This window comes from Strix uralensis, chromosome 4 (assembly GCF_047716275.1).
Source record: "Strix uralensis isolate ZFMK-TIS-50842 chromosome 4, bStrUra1, whole genome shotgun sequence".
NCBI lineage: Eukaryota > Metazoa > Chordata > Aves > Strigiformes > Strigidae > Strix > Strix uralensis.
This window is the reverse complement of record NC_133975.1, coordinates 64,092,223-64,103,373: the sequence shown is the minus strand read 5'-3', so window position 1 is coordinate 64,103,373 and position 11,151 is coordinate 64,092,223. Positions and strand designations below refer to the sequence as shown.

Here is an 11,151-nt window from a genome sequence, read left to right as displayed (position 1 = left end):
TAGCCTTATTGTGGCATTGGGGGTTTGAATGTATTTTTCTTTTCAAAACTAAAAACGTATGGGGGATCTCTTATCTCACTGATTTTTTCTATAATAAATGAAACTTTAAAAAGAAGTTAAAATTGTATAATTTACAAACTGACTTGCATTGTTTAAACTGTAACTGCCAAACAGCTGTAGCATAAAATGTGTTAGGTGTATTTAAGCAGTTAGGTATTTGTTCTAAATGTCTAAAAAGAGAGGCAACTGAATGTTACAGGTGGGTTTTCCTGGTATTTTGATGGAGCGCTTTGAAGTACTTTATTTCTGTCTTGCTTGCAATGGCGTGTTTCCCTGGCAGCTCAGTAGCATCACTCTTGAGCAGTACAGCTGGCCAGATGTCCCTCCTAATTATGTAACACACAAAAAAGCCTTAGTCAATTTATAACTGTGTATTTTGGAGATAATTGAATGGTATCAATTCACAGCTATGCAAGTTAAAATAATGCGAAAGGAAAATCAAATACCTGTATAAGTATTTTTATTGGATGTGTCTAAACATATGCACATCTTAGTATAAAGTGAATTACTGAGATTTATTCTTTATTTTTTATTTTACTCTTTAAAGTTTCACACTTCACTTCTGATTTTATTGACCAAGCAAGATGTGCAGCAGCAGTGCAAGGGCTGTAGCTGTCGTGGTAGATCCATAAGCTGTACATTCTGATTATGGTGCGACCTTATTCTGCAACCTCACGCTCCCTGCAGCAGTGCTGTAAGGAAGGGATGAGATGTTTTCCAGCTCCACCAAGAGTGTTTACTTTTATGCTAAGAATGTGTTCAAAATCATATCAATTAGTCTTAATACTGATTCTCAGTGTTCAAACCACTGTAGCTTTTAAAGGATGTGTTGTATTTCGAGCTGATCTGTTTACCTAGAATCCTCCTCTAGCTCAACTGCTACCCTATCCCCAATTCTGACTGAATTCCTCTCCTTTCTTCTGTGTTATTTTTTTAATATGCTGAAAGGTAATTTGGGATTTTTGTTTTTCAGATGTGTTGTTGTAGGCGTTGATAGATACCCCCTAGGCTGGGTTTGCCTCCAGCCCTATGTCGGGAGGCTCCCGGCTCTGTTTCCCGCAGGAGCCCCGCAGGAGCGTCAGTGAGGGCTGTCTGGTGGGGAGAGGCCAGGGCCAACAGGGACCGGGGACGTTTGTTGCCCTGAGGAGCCCGTCCCAGCGTGGGAATCGAGGGGGAACCTGGCGGAGCAGAGCCTGAGCAAGAGACGTGGCACCGTCCTCTGGCACACTTGCACTCTGTGGGGCAGCCACCAGCCTGCAGGACAGGGACTGTGGGGGCTGCAACTGTTTGGGGGGCTGCCCCCTTATTTTTCTAATGGAGCTCCCCTTTTTCTGTGTGTGTGTGTACATACGTAAATGGCATTATTAAACTAATGAGCTGCAGGTCGGGGCTGTTTCCCTTGTTTTGTGCCTTTTTTGGGGGTGAATATAAAGAGGGGTCTGGGAGGTGATGATGTCATTTGGGGCACCACAATCTCACCAAGTGGGGGTGATGATGTGGTGGAGGGGCAGGTGAACGGGGGATGGGGGATCATGAGGGGGTCCCCCTCAAAAAGGAGGGTCATAGCCCCAAAATGCCTGAAAATGAAGAGAGAAGGATTAATAAATAATAAAAACTGTGAATATAGGTGTGAGACATTGAAATAGAGAAAAAACTCATTTTTATATATATAGAAAAATAATAGTCTTTTATATATAAAAAAGGATTTAAACCCCTATATCTACTATATTATATAAAGGATTTTAGAATATAAACAAATTCTAGAGAGATATATAGGGTTTTAAAATACAGAAATAACTCATCTATATATAAATTAAAACATAAATGACTTCAAAATGCAAAAAAAGTTATATACATGAAGAAATCTGAAGTAGAAAAAAGGCTGAATACAGCAGTCTACACTTCCTGTGTAAGTCTGTCTACACTTAGTAAGTCTAAATAGATATTATATGTAATCTAAGTAGTGATTATACTAAGTGTAAATAGTCAAAGTAAATAAAATTGTAAGTAGATATATAGGTCTAAATAGATATTGAACTGTAAAAATTTGTAAGTCTAAATAGATGTTCTATGTAAGTGTTAATATGTAAGTAAATATGTGTAGATATTTTCACACAAATGTGAAGAAATAATCTATGTAAGTGTAAATATGTAAAACTATATAAATCTAAACATATAGATAAGTATAAATAGATAATATATATAAACCATATATATTTATATATGTGTGTAAATAGATACCTAAAGCCTTATATAGCAGACCTTTATACTTTACAGTGCCAGAAAACCCTTTTTATAGAAAGGTTTTAAAAACTTGACCCATCCTATAAATACCTCTCTAGTGAAGATATAAAGGTGCTTTCAAAAGCTGCCCCTGTTCCATTTCCCCCTTTTTCCATCCCGCTTTGGGGAAGATTCCCCCAAACAGGGACTTTGCCTGCAGGGTGGCACATGCAGAGTGGAGCCACTGCCACAGCCCAAAAATATTCCCAAAAGCTGGTTCTGGGACTGCTAGGAAAGGCAAATGTGCCTGGATTTGTGTGTCTGGAAAGCAAAAAAAAAACCAAACCCAAAAACCCACCCCATTTTCATGCACAAAAGCAAAAATCACTAATTTTTATGTTGTGGAAAAAAGCTGAAAAAACCAAAATTGATTATTTTGGAAAAGCAAAAATACCCAATTTTTATGTTATGGAAAAGCCAAAAGGAGCCCACCAAATCCGTTAGGGGTGAAACACTGGCTGTTTGAGGGGCATTGCTGCGGGTTACCCAGTGTGGATTGGTTAGCTGGTGTGGGTCAGTTACTGGAGTGGATTCTCTCTTGCTGGTTATGCCAGGTGAGTTATCTGCTGTAGGTTATCCCAGGTGGACCCCCTGGTGTAGGTCATCCCCATGCATGTCCCCCCAAGCACCTTTTTACCCACACCTACCCAAAATCCGTGTCCATCTCCCCCTTATTCATGTCCCTCTCCTCCCCTCTGTCCCTCTCTGTGTGTCTCTCCACCCTCCCAAATGCTTTACACCAAAAGCTCCGCTGCGTGAGGTTTTCCCCCACATCCCATGCCCTCCAATCTCACATCCCCCCTCCACCCCTGTTCCCCTCCCCATATTTGGCCCTGTCCCCTGCATAACCCTTCTGAACACCCAAGGTGCTGCCTGCAGGCCCTCATCTGCCCATTCTTCACCCCCGCCCCCAGCTCTGACACACCCACCTTCCCACTTCCCTGCACCCCGCTCAAATCGCACTCTCCCTCCTGCTACCTTGCAGATTTGTGCTGGAAAGTGCTGATGACAAAGGGGTGTTTCAGTTACCGCTGAGCAGTGCTCGCACAGTGTCCGGGGCTGTTCTCCTCGCCCGGCCCTGCCAGTGAGCAGGCTGGGGGTGCACAGACAGTTGGGACGGCCGACCTCAACTGATCAAAGGGTATTCCAGACTCTGTGATGTCATGTTCAGTAATAAAACTAGGGGGGAGGTTGGTGGGGCGGCTGCTGCTCGGGGACTGCCTGGGCAGGGGGTGGTGAGCAGTTGTCTTCGTTTGTATCACTTTTCTGGGTTTTGTTTTCCTCTTTGGTATTTTTTTTCTCCTCTTTTCCTTAGAAGAGGTTCTGGTTGTTGAACTGTTTTTATTTCAACCCATGGGTTTCCTCGCTTTTACCCTTCTGATTCTCTCCCTCATCCTCATGGGGGCGGGGGGTGTGAGTGAGCAGTTGTGGGCTTCGTTGTCTGTTGGGGTTAAACCACAAACAAGCTCAGTTGCAAACCTTGCCTGGCTAATGCTTTAGGCTCCCATGTTATTGCTGCCATCTCGACAGGCCATCCTTGTTCTTCATTACTGCTTCATAGCGCCTTTTGTCCTGTAAGCAGCAGTATGGGCCTTGAAAATATACCCGTCTCCCAACTTCTGGGAAGTAACTGCCAAAGACAGAAGAGTGAAACAGCTCTGGTGGAATCTACAGCAATTCTGCCTTTCAAGGGACCCAGCAGGCCCCCTTCTCTCACCTCTTACTCTGTGTGGACAGTATGATTGTTGCAGAAACTGCTACACCCTGTCACTCATTCTCAGGTTAACTTCGCCCTGTGTACGAACTGCCGAGATCATTGTGTACAGAGCCAAGATGGAACCTCCAGGGCTCTGTCGTCATCTGCTGAGGACATCTAATATACCGACATGCCTCTGCCTTCCCTGCTTTATGTCTTATTACTTTGCACTCTGGAGGGCAGGGTGCGGTGTCTCTTACTGACGTGACAAGCACTGCACAGGAACCCTTGTGTGGATGTAGGATGAGGGGAGCAGAGTACTGATAGCACAGAGGTGAGGAAAGGTGCAGATGGCACAACAAAGCCCAAGGGTCTGCAGCATATTGCCCATTTCCAGATCAGCCGTTTGCATCTGGTCTCCTCGGACATGCTGTTTCCTTCTAAACATAGTTGCCCCTCTTGGAAAAGCAGCTTTAAGTCTCTGTTCCCTCCTGCCTTCAGGGTGGGGACTGTGTTGTCGTGTTTTTTAAAAATTTCTCTCTAGTATCTGTTGACTCGCTGCTGCTACTCCCAGGGCAAAGAAATGTGAGCCCTGTACTCCCAGTAAGTAGTTGCCGTCTTTGGCTGCTATAAACTGGTCTGAGCTGTCATTCATTTCTCATCCTACCCCATGCTCACAGAAGGATCGTTAAGGTGTTGCTGCCGCCCGGCGACCCAGCGCCGGTACTGCACCTCGGGCGCCTGTTGCTACCATAGATCGTCCGTCAGTTGTTTTTTTCTAGCCGGTGCTGCTCTCTGTCCCGCGCTCTGTCCCATTTTTCTCTCTCTGTCATTGTCATGCTCCCTGTGTCTATTTTTTAATTTCTCCATCTCTGTCCTTCAGCCCATCATTATTTTTTTCCTCTTCCATCCCTTTGTCCTGCTCCCTGCCCTTGTCTCTCTTTCCCTTTGTTCTTCCTCCTGTCTTTTTCCTTTCTTGCTCCATCTCCCTGTCCTGCTCCCTATCCCTCTTGTGCTCACTCTGTTTCTCTCTCCTTGTCTTTTCCCCAACTCTCTGTCCTGTTCTCTCTTAGGCTTTGTTATCTGCCACTCCATCCTGGTCCCTGACCCTGTTTTTCTTCTGCCATGTCCCCGCAGGGCTCCTCATCCCTTTTTTATTGATTTCTCCATCTCACTGTCCTTTTCCATGTACCTTTCTTTCTCTGCTCCTCAGTTCTTCTCCCTCATCTTATTTTTCCCCTTCTGTTCCTCTGTCCTGCTCCCCACCACTGTATTTTTGTTCCCTATATTTGCTGCTCCAGTAATAACTGCCAACTTGTTCCAGGGGAAGGGTGAATGTACAGGCACCGAGCTCCATAGCAGGCTCACTCCTGGGACTGACACACATTAATGAATGAACATTTTCTGTCTCCTTTGCACTCAGAGCCCGCAGTGAGGAAGGATCCCTCAAAGCCGTCCCTGACAGAGTGGTGCTAGGAGCTCGCTGCCTCCCTTGGCAGAAATTGGCCCGTTTCTTTCTTTCTTTGCTCCATCTCTCTATGTGTCACTGCCCCCATTTTTAAAGTCTTCCTCTCTGCCCTGTACTCTGTCGCTATTTTTGCCCTTCTCTGTCCCTCTCTGTCCAGATCCCTGTCCCTATTTATTCCTCCCTCTTCTTCCTGCAATCTCCATCTCTCTCTGTCCAGCTCCCTGTCCTCAGTTCTTAAATCCTCCCTTTGCGCCCTGTAGCCTGTCTGTCCCCCACCTCACTCTCTCTGGCCAGCTCCCTCTCTCTGTGTTTTAATTCCACATTTTCAGTCCCATAGTCCCATGCTATTTGTCTGTCTGTCTCCATGTGTCTCTGTCCAGCTCCCTGCTGCTATTTTTTATTTCCTTCCTATGTGTCTTGTAGCCTATCACTTTTTTAAAATTATATTTTTTCATGTCTCTGTCCGGCTCCCACTCCCTGTTCTTCAATTCCTCCCTCTTCCCTGTAGCCTGCTGCTATATTTTTTTCCATTCTCCATCATGCTCTGTCTGGTCCCCTGTCCTTATTTATCAATTCCTCCTTCTCTGCCCTGTGGCTCGTCACTTTTTTGGATTTTATTTCTGCCTCTCTCTGTATAGTTCCCTGTCCCTAGTTTTTGAATTCTTCCTTCTCTGCCTTGTAGTCCATGCAATCTTTTGCCTTTGTCTATGTCTGTCTGGCCGGCTGTCTGTCCCTATTCATGAACTCCTCCCTCTCCACCCTGTAGCCTGTTGCTTTTGTCCTTTTTCCATCTCACTGTCTCTGGCTCCCAAATGACCCTATTTTAGAATTCCCACTTTCTTTCTGAATGCATTGCTATTCTTTTTGCTCTCCAGCTCTCTTTTTTTCCAGTTCCCTGTCTCTATTTCTTAATTCTTCCCTCTGCCCTGTAGCATGTAGCTATGTGGTTTGTTTTGTGTTGTTTCCTGTCCCACTCCTTCCCTCCATCGTTCGCTATCCTGGCTCCCCGTTGTTTCATCCACCCTCACCCATCCTCTCTCACTGCTCCGTTCTTTGTAGCCTTTTTATCTTTCTCTTGCTCCAGCTCTTGGCCCCCATTCTTTTTTCCTGCCTCTTTGTTGTGCTGCCTGTCCCAGGTTTTTTCTGCATCTCCATGCTGCTCCCTGTCCTCCTTTATTGGTCTCTGTCCTGTTCCCCCTCCCTCTTTCTGCTGCCTCTCTTCCTCTCTCCCTGCTGCTTCTTTCTCCATCTCCATTGGGCTCCCTGTTCTTATCTTTCTCTTGCCATCCTGTTACCTGCATCATGCTTTCTTGCTACACCCCGGCTGTCCAGCCAGCTGACACTTTTCTGCTTTCTTCTAGTGTCCTGCACCCTACCTGTTTTTGGTGGCCTCCACCCTTTGCCCAGCAGCCCATCACTCCAGGAGCTGACTGACTATTCTTCACTGGACCAATGAGTGTGGCTCCAGGAACATGGCCGAGGTGTGGAGTGATGCCTGCTAGCTGGTGCTTGTAAGCAGTTGATGCTAATTGCCGTAAGGGACCTCAGACAAGAATGCATCCAAAGACATAATTTTTGCAACTGTGATGGGTGCATCCTGCGGAGGGCAGATAACTGACCAGACACCTGTGGAAGCCAAAAATAAGAAAGCTGCGAAACTTTACAGACAGAGCCATAAGCCAAGCCAAGACCTTATATGAAAAAAGACTCAAGAGTTCAAGGAAAGGACACTAAGAGACACCTCTCCAGCAACCACTAGGGACCACCACAGACCACCAAAAACCCCCATGGAAGCCCCTCAAAGACCCTTCCCCAAATTTTAGTATGCTTGTGCAATGTATTGACATATGCACCTGGAAATAGGTGCGTACTTCCCAGAAATTACATGAATATTCACCTCTTTGATTGTATGTAATATGCGTGCCTTTGTCTTTTGGCATGCACGTTAGGTGGAATGATGTCTCCTGCATCCAGTGCTGCAATAAAGAATGTCTGTCCTCTAAAACTACAAACTAAGTCTTACGAGGGTTCTTTTGAGACCGGATTTACGGTAACATGAGGGGCAGGGGGAGTGTTGGGTGCCCCTGAGCCCTGGAGCAGACTTGCTTCTGGGACTTATGTACGCGACTGAATAAACACTTGCCCTCTCTTTTGCTGTGTTTTGTGCTTCCTTTGCACTGGGCGGGGGCTGGAAGGACCCCGGGGGGGAGGTGACACACTGTGCAGGTCGGGTGGTGGCACCCTGTTCCTGCTGGGCTCCACCTGCGGGCCGGGGCTAGAGGAGCCCCAGGGCGGGCAGGGGGGCTGATGGCAGCGGCCCTGCCCTATAAAGGGCGGCCCCTGTGTCCCCGCAGGGTCAGCAAGGAGGGAGCTGTAGCCCCCCTGCAGGGAGCCTGCGGGCGGCCATGTTTCATCCCCGGGGCATGCCGGGAGATGTAGTCTTCCTGCACTCAGCTTCCGGGCGGCCATGCTGCGCTTACCAGTGCGTGCCGGGACATGTAGTTGCGCGCCCTGGCTGCCGGACACCGCATTGCTTTCGGGAGCCTGCGGCGCGGCAACGGCTTCGCTACCGCGGCGGCCCCGCGGGCGCCCCGAGGGGTCGTTCCGTGGCCGGTTTTAGGAGGCTTCCTGCGGGCTTCCAGCCCCTTCCCGGAGAAGCGCCGCGACCGTGCCCCCAGCGCGCATGCGCGGCGGCTCCCCGCCCGCCCCAGCAGCGGCCCCGCCCCTGCCCGGGCGGCGGCGCAGAAGGCGCGGGCAGTGGGGCGTCCCCTTGCGACCGCGCGGGCCGCCCCGGGCAGCGCTCCGCCGCTCCCCGCCCGCCTCCTCCCTGCGCCGCCCCCTGGAGCCGCCAGTTTGGCCTTTCTGCCCTTCTGCTAGCGCTGCCCTGAGCCGGCCGCCTTCTGCGTTACTTCTCTATGCCTCTCCCACTCTGTCCCCCCACCCGCCACTCTTTCATCCTTCGCACGCTGGCCTCTTCTCCGTTGCTGTGGCAATGGCATGTCCAGGCCTCCCGCTGCCCGGCGCGGGCTGTGCCCGGTGACACCCTCTGCCCTGCGCCCGCCGCCCGCCCGGGCGCCGCCTGCCGGCCGCTCGCCCAGCGCTGCACTTCTTACCCCCACGGCCGGTGCCCCGCTGCTTGCTAAAGTTTCTGTGTCCGTATTTACCCAGGTCGCAGTCTGTGGTTTTTTTACTTCCTGCTGGTCCTCTACCTCATCGCTTTTTAAATTTTCTTTGAATGTTTTCATTTATTTAGTTTGCGGAGCCTATTTTTTTTTCTCCTTGTTTTTAATCCCGTCGGTTTTTACATTTTTCTTACTGTGTCAACTTTTATCGAGTTCGCTGTCCCTGTTTTTGAGTTTTTTTCCTGCCTCTCCCTTACCCCGTTGATTTTAAAATTCTGTGTCTACTTTTATGAAGCTGCCAACCCTTACATTTAGTTGTTCTTTGTCAGTCATGTCCCCCTTGCTTTTAGAATTTTTACTAATTCCCTGCCCCTATTTATTTTCCCTTTATTTCCCTAATCGCTGTTGCTTTTAAAATGTTCTTTCCGTCTATTTTTATCCCAGTTGCTGTGTTTATTTGTTAATTGTTTCTTCTTTCATTACTGCTGTCACTTTTAAAATTTTATTTCAAGGTCTTTGTTCTAGTTCACAGTCCCTATTTTTATTTTTTTTTTTTTCTCCTTTATTTCCCTAATCCCTGTCGCTTTTAAAATCCTCTTTTGGTGTACCTCTTTCCTGTTCACTGTCTGTATTTTTTAATTTATTCTCTTTCCTTAGTGACATCACTTTTTAATCTGGCTATGTCTGCATTTTAGTTCACTGCTGCTATTTTTTAGTTCTTTCCTCTCTTAATCCCTTGGCTTTTAAAATTGTCTACTTTTATCTTATGCACTGTCTTCAGGTTTTTTAATAGTTTTGTCTTGTTTTTTCTTCAGTGCCATCACTTTTAAAATTTTCTGTCTCCATTTTAGTTTGCCATTGCTATTTTGTCATTTCTTTCCTTAATTGCCACTGCTTTTAAAGTTTTCTGTCTACTTTTACTCTTTGCTGTCTCTTAAAATCTTGGGTTTTCCTTAGTGCTATTGCTTTTTAAATTTTTTTCTACTTCTCTTAGTTCAGTGTTGCTATGATTTAATTTTTTCCTTATTTCCTTGGTCCTATTTTATTCTAAAATTTCCTGTCTACTTTTATTCCATTGGCTGTGATTATTTTTAGATTATTTCTTCTCTTTTCTTAGCACCCTTGCTTTTTAGATTTTCTTTCTATGTCTCCGTTTTGGTTCGCTGTCCTTGTTCTTTATTTCTGTCCTTTATTTCCTTAATCCCCTTTGCTTTTAAAAAGTTCTTTCTATGCCTACTTTTTTCCCCTTCGCTGGCTTTTAAAAATGATTTATTTTCTTGTTTAGTTGCCAGTTTTTTAGATTTTCTACCTACATCTGCATTTTAGTTGTCCATCCCTGTATTTTTATTCTTTCCTTTATTTCCCTAATCCCCATCGTTTTAAAAATTTTCTACCTCGATCCCATTCGCAGGTTTTATTTCACTGTCTTTTATTTGTTGTCTTTCCATAGTGCTGTCACTTTTTAAATGTTTTTTCTATGTCTTTTTAGTTCACTGTCCCTATTTTTTTTTGCTGGTTTTTAGATTTATTATTGTCTTTCCTTAGTGCCCTCGCTTTTTAAATTTTCTTCCTATGTCTCCATTTTAGTTGACAGTTGCTATTTTTAAATTTTTGCCTTATTTCCTTAATCCCCATTGCTTTCAAGATTTTCTACTTTTATCCTGTTTGATTCCTGTCTTTCCTTAGCACACTCACTTTTTATATTTTCTTTCTATGTCTCTTTCAGTTTGCTGTCTCTATATTTTAATTTTCCCCTTTATTTTCCTAATTGCTCTTGCTTTTTAAATGTTCTTTCTATGCCTACTTTTATTCCCTTTGCTGTCTTTATATTTTCATTATTTTTTCTGTTTTTCGTTAGTGCCCTTTTAAAATTTTCTATTTTGTCTTTTATTTTGCTGGCTCTGTTTTTCAGTTCTTTCCTGCCTTAATCACTTGGCACTTGATATTTTCTACTTTTATCTTGTTCACTGTCTTTATTTTTAAATTAATTTTTTTTGTTCTTATTTTAGTAGCATCACTTAACTTTTCTTTCTATGTTTTCATTTTAGTTTGCCATTGCTATTTTTAATTTCTTTATCTCCTTAATCACCATTGCTTTTAAAATGTTCTGTCTACTTTTATCCTGTTTGTGGTCTGTATATGTCTGCCTTTATTTTTTAATTATTTCTTGTCTTTCCTTAGTGCCCTCTCTTGCTAGTTATTTTTTCTATGTCTCAGTTTTAGTTCACTGACCCTATTTTTTATTACTGCCCTTTATTTCCTTAATCACCCTCACTTCTAAAAAGTTCTTTCTATGCCTACTTTTTTTCCCTTTGCTGGCTTTAAAAATATTATTCCTTGTCTTGCTTCTTTGCCCTCACTTTTTAGATTTTCTTTTTATGTCTCCTTTTTAGTTAGCTGTTGGTATTTAATTTTTTCCTTATTTCCTTATTTGCTATTGTTACTAAGATTTTCTGTCTACTTTTATCCCATTCACCATATTTATTTTGCTGTCCTTTCCTTTTAATTTCTAGTTCTTCCTC

General features: G+C 44.9%; 1 long non-coding RNA gene across 1 annotated transcript; it reads right to left on the bottom strand.

Annotated features, from left to right (window-relative positions):
- Window positions 1-505: 505 nt before the first annotated feature.
- Window positions 506-8,140, bottom strand: LOC141942175 (uncharacterized). Its single transcript, XR_012628554.1, has 3 exons — window positions 7,988-8,140; window positions 3,823-3,973; window positions 506-752 (listed from the first exon to the last, which is right to left on the bottom strand). It is a non-coding gene; the product is annotated as an uncharacterized LOC141942175 (long non-coding RNA).
- Window positions 8,141-11,151: the final 3,011 nt, after the last annotated feature.